Consider the following 16236-nt stretch of genomic DNA (forward strand, 5'->3'; position numbering starts at 1 on the left):
TTCGTACAGGAAACGTGTTGAAACTACTTACAGAGTAATGGAGCATTCACAAAAAATTCCAAATAAAGACTAATAAGTTATACAACGCATGAATATTCTGTATGTGAGCCCTTTGTTTGGCACAGAACATTAAACATTATTTTCATACTCCCATACAGTTTTTAAATGTACGATTATGAAATAGTATTCGTAAATATTCTATTGTTTGTTTTTTGAACTTTGCGCAAAGCTACTCGAGGGCTATCTGCGCTGGTCGTCCCTAATTTAGCAGTGTAAGACTAGAGGGAAGGCAGCTAGTCATCACCACCCACCGCCAACTCTTGGGCTACTCTTTTACCAACGAATAGTGGGATTAACCGTTACATTATAACGCCCCTACGGCTGGTAGGGCGAGCATGTTTGGCGCGATGCGGGCGCGAACCCACGACCCTAAGATTACGACTCGCACGCCTTACGCGCTTGACCATGCCGGGCCATATATTTTAATAACTTAGCTATTATTAACTCTGATTTTAGATCGGATAATATGTGTCCTTGTTATGTTAACAATCGACGCCGGTCATAGAAATATAACAGAAGTACTCCTCACTTTAAACACAAAGATGCTAAAAAACAGGTAAAGGGTAGTTTAAAAGCATTGTAAAATATCATAATGTTTTACCAAATTAATGCAGCAACTCCAGTTGATAAACGTCCGACAAACAAATAGTATATTAATGATAGAACGAGGAAACAGTGACCTTAACAGTCGTCTTTAATTTTATCAACGTATAGGATCATTTATCTAATATTACAGCAGACAGTAACTTTGTTAACGAGTGAAGTTGTGTGTCTTTATTGACTTCTGACTCTTCTAACGTGAAATACTTTCAAACTTCAGGGCGTCATTATCAGTAATGAAATAGTTTAACAGACGTAGCAGTCGGGCGACTGTTTTTTGCTTGATTGTTTAATTGTGGATTTTATGTTTTATACTAATACTGGTGAACTTTATAGTGTTTTTACCCGCTGTTAACCAGCTTTACATACGACGATATTTAAAAAAGTCTTATTTACTGTTAACCAATTTGTTATACAAATGTCTTAAAAATGTCTTGGCATGGCCAAGCGTGTTAAGGCGTGCGACTCGTACTCTGAGGGTCGCGGGTTCGCATCCCCGTCGCACCAAACATGCTCGCCCTTTCAGCCGTGGGGGCGTTATAATGTGACGGTCAATCCTACTCTTCGTTGGTAAAAGAGTAACCCAATAGTTGGCGGTGGGTGGTAACAACTAGCTGCATTCCCTCTAGTCTTACACTGCTAAATTAGGGACGGCTAGCACAGATAGCCCTCGAGTAGCTTTGTGCGAAATTACAAACAAACAAACAAACATAGAGAGGTCAAGTAACGCTCTTGAAAATGTCTTTACTCACTCTTAACTAACTTCATATATCATGGTAAAATATTGTTACTTACTATTAACCAAACGTATTTTCCAAAAGACTTAACAATCCTTTATTCTCTACTAATCAACTTGTCTTCTTAGAGTCTTGGAAATATCTTCATTTAACACGAAGAATCCGTGATACACGACAATGTTGACATTTTTTTACCCTTTTTCATCTTACGTTTTAAATTAATGGGATTCAACTTGTTTACGTTCTACACTGAGCAAAATGTTTCACAAGATAAATGTGGTTGAACATGTTTTTATTTACTACTGGATAACAAAATTTGCGAAAGATATTTGTTTGAAGATGTGGTGTTTACTACTACTAAACTAAGGAGTGGTAACAATGGTATTGAGGAATGTTGTTATTTAACGTTAGTTTGAGTTAAAAAGTTTGTTTTCTTCGTAAACGTATTATTTCCAGGAGAAATTATATTTATATTGCACAGATAAATATATACATTAATGTTAAATGTTATTTGTCATAAAAATAGCTTTGTACATTCGAATTGATAGCATTGAGAACGAAATATGCGATTTTCTTGTCTTGTTTAAGAAATAGAATTACGATATTTTTACCTGTACGTTTTGATGCAGTGCGTTAGCATCGAACATAAATTTTGTAGGAGGACTTTTGTTTGAAGCTTTTTGCAGCGAATCTCCTTATGTAGCAAAAAAAAAAAAGAAGTAAATTGAAATATTACAAATAGATGGAGCTTCTTAGATTTAAAAGCGTAAGTTGTTGTTTTATATGCAAATATTTCCGCAAGATCTATTTGCATTATGTTTATAATATGGAGTCGAACCTTAGATTTTAGCATTATAAAACCTTAGACATATCACTAAGGAAGGTTCTAAGTAAGTGTTTATATGTTTTTCTGTTGAATTGTTTTCTAAAGAGGAAGGGAAAGCTAAGAAATAAATTAAGATACATGAAAATAAAAATTATAAATAATATTTGGAATACATATATATATAGAGAGAGAGTGAGAAAAGAAGTCTAAAAAAGTGAATTTCATGAAGAAGAATGTCTTTTTTTACTTTCTTGGAATTTCGTGTATAAATAACAAATCATCTATACTTTCGTCTAAGAATAATTATGACTTAAATCTAAGTCTTAAGCACCATCAGAGGATGAAATTAAAAAAAAAAGGGGTATATCGTAAGTCTATTATCATGGTTGGATATTGGGTAATCCAACTGTAATGTAGTTTTTTGAAGGTTGTCTAATCATTTATGGCGTTGTTGATCCTATAGTATTGCTTAAGGCTACGCTCGTCTTGTCTATTATTCACCAAGTAACTAGTGCTATTGCAACGTGTTTTCATCCTGTTAAATAAGCCATATTAAGCCACCTTTAATAATTCACAAAATGAAGGAAAATACATAAAAATGCTGTGTACTAATTAAGTTTATTATATGATCGTGTATAGTTTTGAATAAATATTCATTGTATACCCACGAAGAAAGCGTAAAATGATTAATTAGCTTTGTAAATTGGCGAGTTTCTAACGTCAATAGCTCATAACTGGTGTTTTATGCAGCTACAGGAAGCTTATTAGACTTTCAAGATTAAATTCGGAAAGACGTATACCAGCATCATTTCCGGCACCAAACGTGTTCATAAAAGATTTATTTTGTTATGTTTCAAAAGTTTGGAAAACGATTTATGACGAAAGAATTGCCAATTAATTGTAATCTTAATTAATCTTAAGTTGCTCTTAATTTGTCAAAGCTAGACATTTCTACTTAATAACTGGGATATCTTAAATACGTCTACAGACATTTTTATAGTTGCATTTTTTAATTTAATATCAATACTTGAACATTCAACTCGTCAAGAGACTTTCCCAGAAAGTTATAGATTTTTAGCATAGACTGTAAACATTAAGTTTGTAGTCAACCGTAGATTTAAGTTTGCTTTTGGAGCAAGAAACTTCGGAAGCCTGAGCTTTTTCTAGTTAAAACAGACATTTAATGAGTTTTTATAGGCAAAACTTTGACAGTCTCGTCTATAGGTTTGGTTTGTTTTGAATTTCTCGCAAAGCTACACGAGGGCTATCTGTGCTAGCCGTCCTTAATTTAGCAGTGTAAGACTAGAGAGAAGACAATTAGTCATCACCACCCTCGGGCTACTCTTTTACCAACGAATGATGGGATTGACCGTCACATTATACAGCCCCTACGGCTGTTTGGTGTGACGGGGATTCGAACCCGCGACCCTAGGATTATGAATCGAGTGCCTTAACTACCTGGCCATGCCAGGTCCTCGTCTACAGCTGGAACCCCATTTATAATATATGGTTTGTTAATGTGATCATTTTGTTTTTCATTACATTGCGTATTGTATCTATAGAATATTGTCAGTTGCGTTTCTTTTGAGAAGAGGTATTTACAGAAAGGGTGTTTGAAAATATTCTACTTTATAAACCAGGTGGCTTACTTCCGTGTCATTACTGTGAATCATCATAGTGTGTTAAGTACATTAGACAATAATTTTAATATTTTGTCACATATCGATTAGAACAAACAATATTTAACCTTATGATTTTTTTTGACAAAGTAAAAACACCTGATAACAGCTGTAGAAGGCGGGATTTATATAATACTGATGAATTATTGGAAAGTGCGTTAAAGTACGGGCCATTAACTTTAGGACTAGCATCCTCTAACAGAAGGATATAACAAATTAGCTCTTCAAGAGGAAGCACGTTCAACTGAGAGTTGCTGTCTCGTGATGATCAATATTGCTGTAATAAATTTTGTGAGAATAAATATGTCTTTTCATTATGTATATGTACAGTCTTGGCCAAAACTTTTGCCTACTGTTCTATATTGATGTTATTCTCTACTGAGTAGATGCCTAAATAGTTATAGAGAAGGCAACGTATTATCGAACACGTATGTACAAATTGGTATTCTGGTCTGTATAAATTGTTTTGAGCTTTTATTCGGCAAAATACACATACGCGCCTGTTTTATATAAAAGGGTTAGTTTTTGGTATAATAGTTTTTCGAAACAGATCAACGCTTTGTTCAGACAATTTACCTGCTTGATTTAAAATCATGCCTCGTCACGTGCCAGTGATTATATGGCATCAAACTGTTCGACGGTTTAGAAAAGGTATGAAACAAACGGACATTGCCAGAACACTAGGGTATTCCCCTGTGTACTGTATCCTGAATCCTAAAACATTATTGAACTACAGATTGTAATCCCATTGAGAACTATTAGGTAAAGATGATCCTGAAAATTGCTAATCATGATCTTAAATCAGCTATTCTAACTGAGTTGCAACTCCTTCTATTAACAAGTTGGGATGTTGGAATGAAATTACAGTGGATTATATCAATAACCTTATACAATGAGACAGGCTCTATGCACAAGTTACGTATGTAGATGTTTAGTATAGCATACATTTTTCGGTTTCTCAACGCCTGACTTATTGTATAAGTTACATATGCAGATGTTTAATATAACATACACTTCTCAGTTTCACAACGCTAAATGTATTTGTATTCCATCTTAATAATAGTGACGTTATTTCTTAAATAATATGCAAATATTTAACCAAAACTTATATATCAGCTAGAAACGTAAAAAAAAACAAACTTTTCTATTTTGATTTTTATAAGGATACGCATTTTCGTTGTTAATTTCAGAAAATATTTAAATATGCATTTAATTTCTCAGTTTCTTAAATACTGCGATAATGTTTATTAAGATCTTATGACTGTATATATGATGTTCATAAATATTTTATGGGAAATCCGTCTATAGGCTCAAACCCTATTCAACTTGAATTGATCTGATAAAAATTGACTTGCTCTGATGGGACTATATGTTCTTTCATAAACTAAGATAGTGCGATAGATTTTTATAAAAAGAATTAAGTCCATTCAAAGTTTATGATGTCCTTGTAGATGTCTTTTATACAAGCTAAGCCTCTCCAATATATAAATATTCTGATGTAGTTCCATTCCAGGAGATAAGACTTTTGATAGTGGAGATGTTTTAACATAATTCTTCTGTATAACATAGTCCTCTTCAAAACGTAGATATTCTGGTACAGTTCCACTAAAGACTTGTAAGTTTACATGCTTAGTATAAAAGGTGAACAGGTGCATAGTTTCTTCAAGATATAAGCTTCCATCTTTGAACACTTCTATGAGAGCTCAAGTCATTTATAATAATATATTATTTTGGTGTTATTCTTCAATAGAAACTAATTCTTTTCAACTATAGAGACATTCCAAGGTAATTCTAGATGAAAATATTTTATAGAGGCTGGACATTTCAGAAACTTTATCTCGTCAAATGAAACATATTATTCATATTTTAGTTTATTTATTATATTACCATTGGTGAAACTGTATTTTCTCTTTTTTTACTAAATAGAACAAACTGAAGTGCGGTGGACAAATACTTAGGATCTTCTTTTAGATTAAAATATTGTAAGCCGAATTTCGTTTCTTCTTTCAAAAATCAGTATTTATAAAAAAGTTACTTCAGAAAATCTGTGATCAGTGATCGTCTGAACGATCTCATCAAATTATTGGTATCACTCTCAGATTTTGTCCCTAGTTTTAGGATGAAAGATTTTCTCTGTCTAATTCAAACAAAAGATACACGAGTCATTTTATTACTGACTGTATTCCTTATAATCTAATTGTCTAGTTGATAACATTAAAAAATAAAAGGAATTACTCTCTTGATGAATTCTTATAACAACGCATTTTATGTAAGGGTTTCAAATGTATAAGATGAAGTTACAGAATATTACATACTAATATAATTATTGGCTAGAATCTTACAACTTGTTCTATAATAAAATATCTTATGCACTGGATTCCTGATGCAATAGCAAGTATATAAGATTGTTAGGAACGTATACTAGCGCCATCTGTTATATCAAATATAGTCCAAACGAATTCAACAAGTTGTTTTGTTGGGCGGGCCCGGCATGGCCTAGCGCGTAAGGCGTGCGACTCGTAATCCGAGGGTCGCGGGTTCGCGCCGGCGTCGCGCTAAACATGTTCGCCCTCCCAGCCGTGGGGGTGTATAATGTGACGGTCAATCCCACTATTCGTTGGTAAAGAGTAGCCCAAGAGTTGGCGGTGGGTGGTGATGACTAGCTGCCTTCCCTCTAGTCTTACACTGCTAAATTAGGGACGGCTAGCACAGATAGCCCTCGAGTAGCTTTGTGCGAAATTTCCAAACAAACAAACAAATGTTTTGTTGGGATGATATACTTTTAATAAGCCACAGAAATAGTTTTGCTTTGAACGTATCTCTGACTTTTCTATTTATTAAGATAATGAGAAGATTTCATTCAATAATAATCTGCAGTGATCACAAAATCTACCACAGGCTGGAATTATTTTAGTAGAAAATGGGAAGCATGATATATATATATATATATAAGTCCTGACAAACTATGTGTTATAATACGACAATCATCTATTTCTCAACCACATTCATCAATCAAGTGACCATGGCTCTGGCTTGAGCTTTAATTTTCATGTATAGAACGTTATGGGCTGAATATATACACAGATTGAATATGTACATAAATGGTTAAGATTTTTTTTTTCTCCTTTTCTCCATTGCCTATTTTTTGTGGTTCGTTTTTCTTTTCACGTCACTGAGCTAAGCCCAATTTTGTTTTCCATTATCTATTGTTATTGTTGGATTTTCAAATCTACCGAGCAAGTAACAGACAAGGAAAAAAGAAAATAAAACAGACATGCTTTCTTCTTTGCACTTTAGTGTATTCTTTATTTTACAACTGATTTAACCTGCTTGGAGTCTTCTTTCTTCAACTCAAAAATATTAATGAATGGAACAGCTAAATCATACGGGATAATTTTAAAATAAGGAAAGTTATCCCAACTTTGAGGCGCTTTTCATTAATATATCGTATTTACTTACAGAGATAAGATTACCAAACACATTTGTTGTACCTACTAGTTATCACTCGTGCTTAAACTGAATTAAAACAATACAGTAACTAGCTGAACTTAAATTAAAGCTAAATTGAAACAATGTTTGTATTTTGGTTTAATCTAAATAGGAATAATGAACATACTGGTTATAATCTTGAATTAAACTAAGTTGATAGTGTGCACATACTTTGCATTAAACTAGTTTAATAAATTTGGTTTTGGAATACGCTAAACCAAAAGTGGCTTCAAAACGTAACGTGTTTTTTAATAGTGTTTTAACACATCAGGTAGATTTTATATTTATGAAACTAACTTTGTTTTTACGAAAGTACAGACATAATTTTTTTGTCTTGACAGCTGTGACGTACTTTTGTAGACCTTCACGAATTTTTGTGCTTCACATATAATTGAAAGAAATAAAAACTTGACACACTAAATCCATTATTAGAATGGTCTGCTGAACTAGACTCAGAAACAAAACACAACCAAACACTCATTCTATTAGAAATACCGACAAAACTCTTTAAGATGTATTAACAATGTCAAAACAAAACACGAACAAAATAAAGGTTTTACAATGTTCAGTTGCCTTTAAATGGAAATATCCTGTTTTGAAGGATTACTGTTTCTATATAGAACTAAACTTTAAAGTGAATAACGTAACACTTGGTACGGTTTAGAGCCCTTATGAAGAAAAAATATTTCATATAGATAGCGTAGTAGTTCGGCATCATAAAGCAAAGTTAATGGACATATCGAATCAAATCCTATAAATCCAGTCATTTTAGATATCACTATAGCTTGCAAGGTCAAATAATGTATAGTTTATAATATAATATACATTCGAAGTCAACCACACAAGCTCATGAAATGAAAGCACATGATAAGTTTTACTATTCAATGTAACACACACAACAATTTGTATTATGTTTTAAGAAATTCTCAACATTTACATGATTTCAATGATCCTCCAAAACTACATGAAGGGATCATATGTGTTAGCTGTGTTAGAAATGTTAGGCTAGTTATTTGAAAATTCTTACCAATATTATGACCCTTCGTTTGAATAATAAGAAAGTGCCATTTATCGTCGTAAACTATACTTACAATTCTCTAAAGTGTTTATTACGACTGTGTAACCGAGTTTTCTGAAGCCATGTATGAAAATTTCATCTTTTTTCTTTCCTGTATTAAACTTAATGTATTTAAACTATTCATTTTTACTGTTCTATACGGTTGTAACTAAAGCAATACTTATAACGGATAGGTCAGTATTTAAAGCTATCAGTTATTAGGTTGTCCAAAAATAAATATCAGATTTCTCACGTTGAGATTTGAAAGCTGAATATTGAGTAACGTATCGTTGGTTGGTTGGTTTAATCCAACGTTTGTCCCTTGCAAGCTCCCTTAATTGTCTGCTGTTTCAACTCTACTCAGAGTAAGTGTTGCAACCCCCAAGGCGACGTGGCTAAAAAGACTTTCGTCTGATTCTCCTCTACGATTTCAAACTTGGACGAAAAGCTTCCAAAACTACACGGAACATCAACCAGGCATTCGTCCATGAATTTATCACTGAACGTACAGTTCAGCGTTTGTTCCAAAGGTTTCGACATGGAGATGAAAGTCCTGAAAACCACGAAGGTTATAGAAGGAAGCCATCCTTAGATGAAAACACATTAAGGGAAGCAGTTGAAACAGACCCTCACACGACAATACGTGAGCTTGCAGAAAAGCTAGGCACAAGTAAATCAAGCATTACCAACCACCTGACTGCGATTGGAAAAACGAAAACGTTGGATAAGTGAGTTCTGCATGAACTGACTGAAGATCAACAAAATCGGCGTTATGAGACTTGTCAAGGATGACGCTCCAAAAACAAATTGAGAGTCGAGGTTCTGTCTAATCCACCTTACTCACCAAACCTTTCCCCTACAGATTTTCATTTTTTCAAGCTCTTTGCCAGCTTTTTAAACAATAAACGCTTTCAAAATCAGGCAGCAGCAGAAGAAGCTTTCAGGGAGTTTACTCACCATAGAAACTCTGATTTCTACATCAGGGTCGTAAACAGTATTGTTACACGTTGGCAAAAGTGTATTGAAACAAACGGTGCTTAGTTTGATTAAAGCATATTTTACAACACTGATTTATACTTTTCAAACTTCGCAATTCAAAAACGACATTTATTTCTGGACAACCTGATCATTTTCTTTATTTTTTTTTAAAACTGCGCATCTACTATTTAGAGAACCGAAAGTAATATTGTTATCAAAATTAGAATCAAATATACGAGAAAGCAACAGTTATTGGTTTAACTGATCGATAAACAAAGTCATTAGTTCTTTTGATTTACACGGTGTAGAATAATCCTCCTAATCATTTACCCTCAGTTTAATAACGTCTTAGCTCCTATAGTTTGAACACATTTATCTAGTCGATGGAGTGTATGAAACAAACTGAAAGTATCTTTGTATTAAAACGTGTTTATTATGTAGTAAAATTAAGGTCTCAAGAACTACAAGATGTGTGTTGTAACTGCTGTGTTTCGAAACACAGTAATTGAAACTACAAGTGTCATTATATATGTTTTAAAGTTAATATATTTTAACAGGTTAAATTTCAATTATTTGTACTTCAGAATTGGGTGATATTAAAAAACGCTCTACACAAGGTATGTCCAGAAGATTCTTCCCAATTACATGCACCCGTGTCTTAACACTATTCATGAATAGGTGTTCAAAAATGTCTTTCACATTTACACATACGTTTACAAGATTCTCTTTTCCTCACTAAGCTCCAAGTACAAATATCTTTTTTTTCATTAGTAATGTATACACACGTATTTCTGTTACTCACTGACAAAAATACACAAACCTATATACACTTTTCTGCTAGTAACAGATATGTTTATGTATAAACGTATACTGTTATTATTTTCATTAGTAATTTTTAGCGCAAAGTTGTATAATGAGCAAAACAAGCTCTGTTCCGATTTTTAGCGTTTTAATTTCGGAGACTTACATTTGACTTATCGCAAGCTATACACACGCATTCATCAACTCTTAATACATGTTTCACTAAATATCATTAGAAATTAGTGGGTATCATTTGTCCGTCTTAATCACTAACAAACATACAAGCTTCTGAACTTCGAAAGCCGAGCTTTCACTAAACGTTTGTAGCCACCTTATAGTTATATATATATTTATAAAATATTACTTTTTATATAATCGGCCTGGCATGGCTAGTTTGGTTAAGGCGCTCGACTCGTAATCTGAGGGTCGCGGGTTCGAATCTCCGTCGCACCCAACATGCTCCCCTTTTAAGCCGTGGTGGAGTTATAATGTGACGGTTAGTCTCACTATTCATTGGTAAAAGAGTAGCCCAACAGTTGGTGGTGGGTTCTGATGACTAGCTGCCTTCCCTCTAGTCTTACACTGCGCAGATAGTCTTTGTGCGAAATTCAAACCAAACCATGCAAACCATTTGTAATCTCACATTTTGTGTTAAATGATATAAGTATATTGTTTATAAATTTAAAAAATGACAATTCATTTAAAAAAAAATAATTTACAGACAACTAAGAATGTAATTTCATTATGATGTTTTCCTGGTCACTCGCTAAATAGCAAAAAAATCGATCTTTAAGAACACATTTACAAGTTTTCTTACTTAATAAATATAGATTTGAAGAGAACAAAAATTATAGGAATAGTAGACGGACAAGATAAAATAATTTATTTTGTAAAAAAGTGACTTTTTTCTTTTTTCACATCTAACCGATGCCAGTTTGATTTTAAAACTAACTGATTTCAAATGTCACTGCAAGTCGGATATTATGCTAGATATGAAACAAGTAATAGTTTTATGCTGTTCTAGTATGCTTTATAAGGTAATAGCTGCTTACTTTAAGAAACCGAAGTACTATTCCACAAGTACAACTTTGTCACAGATCTTTTGTTTTTTGGAGAAAGTAATCGTATTGAAACTCCTTTCAAGTTTATTGTGATTGTATTATCTATTTAGTATTAACTCATTAGTTGTCCAATTGGAAGCTAGAGCGTTTATTATCGTCATCTATTCGTAAGTCGAATACTTGTCACACCACGCAGGCGCGCATTTTTAGTCGTAGAGGCATAATAAAGTTACGGCCAATCGCATTATTCGTTGGTAAAAGGGTAGCATAAGAGTTGACAGCGGATAGTGATGACTAGCTGCTTTCCATCTAGTCTTACACTGCTAAATTAAGGACGGCTAAATCAGAAAGTCCTCGTGTGGTTTTGCGCGAAATTTATAACCTCATAATTACGTGAAAATAAAATAATGTATTTTCATCTGAACGGAATCGATAATATTATTCAATTAAAAAAATTATAACATTCTTCAATACCACAACTAGAACATTTCAAAACCTACATCAATGGCATTACGCATTATTATTTATTTCGGAGGAGTATCCTGTTTATTATATCACATATGTTAACGTATTACTATTTTAAATAATTGGAAATTTTAATTTGAGCTTAGTAGTTATTTAAATGTTAGTATTATTAAATTTATGTTATTTGCCAACAAGATTGATACACACAGTGTCCTTTTCTAACAAAATATATTTTAGTATACGAACATAAATATAATACAATTCATCATATTGGTTACTGCTAATAGTTATTACAAATGATGGTTTATATGCAGCAGTTTTACAAACTTACAAACGACACAGAGTCTTATATCCGGTCTAGAACTAAATATTTTATCAACAATCCAGGTCCAAGACGAACATATAATTTTGAATTGGTAGTGTTGCATCTCGCTTAAGTCAGCTAGCTAGCCTAGTTGGCCTCACACCGCTGCAGGTTGACTTTTTACCGATGAAGATATTTAATGTCCTTGTAGAAATAATAACGTCCGAAGTAGTTCACTGAAACTGAACGGTTAATAATGTTTGACTTCTATAACTTTCCTGGTCAAATTATGTAGTTTTCCGATTAATAGACGTTAATGACAATTATAACTTCCTGGGCCTATAGCGTACCGACTGTAGCTGTCCAACAATAATTTCTCTGTGCGTTATTTTTATACAAATCACGCAAGTCTCTAGAACCTGCACCAATAATCTCGTGCGCGATACTGTCAATTCCTAATATTCTATACATGTACACAAATAATTCATTGTTGATCTTTACTCAAGAATTCTCTACAAGTTTCGAGAACAGGCGGGACTTGTGCAATACATACGTCACATGCAAAAAAAAAAAAAACATACGGAAAGAAGCGTAGGCATTATAATAAACGTTATAACGATAAATCCGTCACAGTGAACAAAGCTGCAAACTATATTAAGTTATATGATTTCAAAGTCAAATGTTAGGAAACTATTTTTTTTCCTCTCAATACAAATAAGACCATTGAACATGACAGAATAATTACTGGAGTTTTATTCAAGTTAAGTGTAATATTTTTTCTGATTCAGTAACCTTAACAACCTTTGAACTAAGAGTTCACCTTAAACGAGAACAAAAAACTAAAACAGTAAAACTTTTCGTTCTTTTTCTCCAGCACCCTATGTTGTCAGGACCAAAAATTAAGGGTAACTAAATACCATTAGTAATTTTTATTGTATATATATTGTGCCACACAGAAATCACACTTTAGTTTCCATACAATGATAAGGACTTTTCTGTGGTTTTTTTTTCAAAGCTAATTTTTCTACTTATAACAGAATTTTATGACCAACAGAAATTATATTTCACACAGAAGTAAATATATCGATACTTAATGTAATGTGTTTTTTTTATCTTTATGAACAGAACATTACTTTTCTAGGCTGATTTAGTATCATACGTATAACTTTTGAAATATTCAGTCGCTCTAAAAATAAACTACAATGCATATTTTATTCTTCTTTCTTAAATACCTGAGATTCGATACAAACGTGTGAATAGTAAGTAAACTTGTGTTTTTACAAAAGAAGAGAACAATACATCAAAACCTTGCATTTCACAATATTATGTTTTATATGTTCGTAAGATATTGAAACTATAAGGCACCATTTGATGCTCAGTCTGCTATATATTGTGTTGGTAGTGAACTCTGATTCGCTAAGAAAATAAGAAAAGCATATCTGAATATGATAACTTAATTAGGTTTTCCTAGTGTGTGTAAAATAACGAGGCTGGACAAGTCTAGCAAGAATGAAAGTAATCTTTATTACAGAACAGGTTAAAAATAAGGGCAACGTATGTAATTGTACAGAAAAAAATCACATTCAAATCTCTACTAGGTTATGCTTAGCCCAACAACCTTTATTTTCTCTCGAGAATGATCTCTGTAGGACTAAATACTAACCATTTTCAACTACGCTTATCCTTTGGCAATCTCCTCGTAGAACTGAATCAAGAAAACGAATTTGAATTAAACAGTTAAATTCGGTTTCTTTGTCTAGTGAACAACGTCACATCGTGACCAATATTCTGTTACATTACTGCTCTGTACTTCGATTTATATAACGTTAGTTCACCAAGTAAAATTGATAAGAGTAACTTACCAGTTTAATCCAAATGCTATATGATACTGTAATATCTTCTCAGGCAAAATTGGCATAAAACACAAAACAACAAGACAAAATTAGTCACCACAACTTCCTGAACCACATGTTCTTGCTAAAAGTTTATAACAACGAATACACGAAATGTGTAAAACAACAAAAACTATATAACTAAACCAGGTAGAAGACGCACGATACGTTTGAATATCAAAATATTAGAAATATAAATGTTTACCATACTTCTGTGTTAATAATCAAATATTGTCAGAGTATCTTTATATCTTAGAAGAAACGTTACGGTCTTTTTGACATTGATTTAAAATAACCTAATTTATGACTGCTCCATCAGCTGTCTTTGTAAAACTGAGGTATATATCAGAAATAAATATAAAACAGACAAATTAATACTGAAATATATTAACACAAGCACCACTCTTCACGTAATTCATCACACGTAACCTCTACAAACATAGATTCTTTATTTAATTTTGTTCCACAAATAATTATACAAACATTTAGTGCCGAACACTTAGACGATATATACTTTCTACAAACGCAATTTTTGCATCGATTTTTACAAAACTTTTAGTAAACTAATATCTTCCATGGAAGCTATTCTTCACATCACTGTTTCTATACAGTCACCTGAAATATATTTTTATACAACTCTCAACTTCATGGTTTTGTTAAAATAATCATCGTTTTTCGGTAATTATTTTCAAAGTTTTGACATACATTTTGCATGCTAACAAGCCTTGCTTGAATAACTTGTACTTTTATAAAGCTCGATTGTATAACGCCCGGCATGGCTAAGCGTGTTAAGGCGTGCGACTCGTAATCTGAGGGTCGCGGGTTCGCATCCCTGTCGGGCCAAACAGCGTTGCCATTTCAACCGTGAGGGCGTTATAAAGTGATGGTCAATACCTCTAGTCTTACACTGCTAAATTAAGGACGGCTAGCACAGATAGCCCTCGAGGAACTTTGTGCGAAATTCAAAAAACAACACAAGTCAATCGTACAAAGTTTCTAATGGAAATATCTCCTTCTGCGGAAAAAACAGAAGTCGCTCTGAATCAAATATAAATTATTCACCATTTTGTTGTTTTTTAATTTCAAGGAAAGCTACACAAAGGCTATTTGTGTTAGCCGTTCCTAATTTAGCAGTGTAAGAATAGTGAAAAGGCAGCTAGTCATCACCACCCATCGCTTGGGCTACTCTTTTACCAAGGAAAGTGGGACTGATCGTACATTTTAATGTCCCCAAGGCTGAAAGGGCAAACATCACAGGTGTGATGAAACTGCGGCTCACAGATTACGAGTCAAGAACACTAACCACCTGGCCATCGCGGGTCTGTGGATCGCCACTTTCCTAAAACGTCTGCATATAAGTTTACCAAATAAAGTTAAAAAACGTAAAGACTGCAATTATATTGTAAGTATGAATATGAATGGTTCTAAACACAATTGTAATAAAAACCTGGAACAACTGTTATAGAAACGTAATAACAATCGCGTTTCTGCTTACCTAAAAGTGAACCCAAATCAGAGTTTATTATAATAAATAACTTCTATTTTTAGCACTTGTTTTATTTGACACACCTAATTTTATATAATCACTGTACTTAATAAGATAATGTTGTTTATAAAAATGTAAAAAAATGCATGTTAAAGTAGAATCAGTAGTAAAAATAACAAATCATCTAAAGATAAATTTTCTCTTCTTTAAGATCGTGAGAGTTGTTCTTTACACCAGATACATAAATAAGATACTGCATAAACAGAGCTCCTTACACCTAAGTAACTTTGTAACTGATATTCAGCAGGTGTAAGACTAGAGGGAAGGCATCTCTTGGGCTACGAATAGTAGGATTGACCGAAACATTATAACGCCCCAACGGCTGAAAGGGCGAGCATGTTTGGTGTGACAAGGATTCGAACCGCTGACCTTCAGATTACGAGTTGAGTGCTTTAACCACCTGACCATACGGAGCCAACATGAAAGAACAATTGACCTTACAAATAAAGTTTATGGCTCTATATTGTATCTGTAGCTACGAGTGATAAAATGAACTGCATGCATAAATGTAGAATATTTTACAGTTAAATATCCAAGATAGTCCAAAGCGATTCTAGTGGATATTAAGCTTCATATTTCTTCCTATTTTTTTCCTGAATAATCTATGGAATAAAGAAGAGCATTTTCGTATTTTTATTTCCCTTCAAAGTATTGTTTAGCTGGGAAAAGCATGGTAATAAATTATTTGGAAAGATTTTAAGGGAATACTTTTTGCTTTGTTTTTTAAATGTTAATAAATAA

Source organism: Tachypleus tridentatus, chromosome 11, assembly GCF_004210375.1.
Source record: "Tachypleus tridentatus isolate NWPU-2018 chromosome 11, ASM421037v1, whole genome shotgun sequence".
Lineage (NCBI taxonomy): Eukaryota > Metazoa > Arthropoda > Merostomata > Xiphosura > Limulidae > Tachypleus > Tachypleus tridentatus.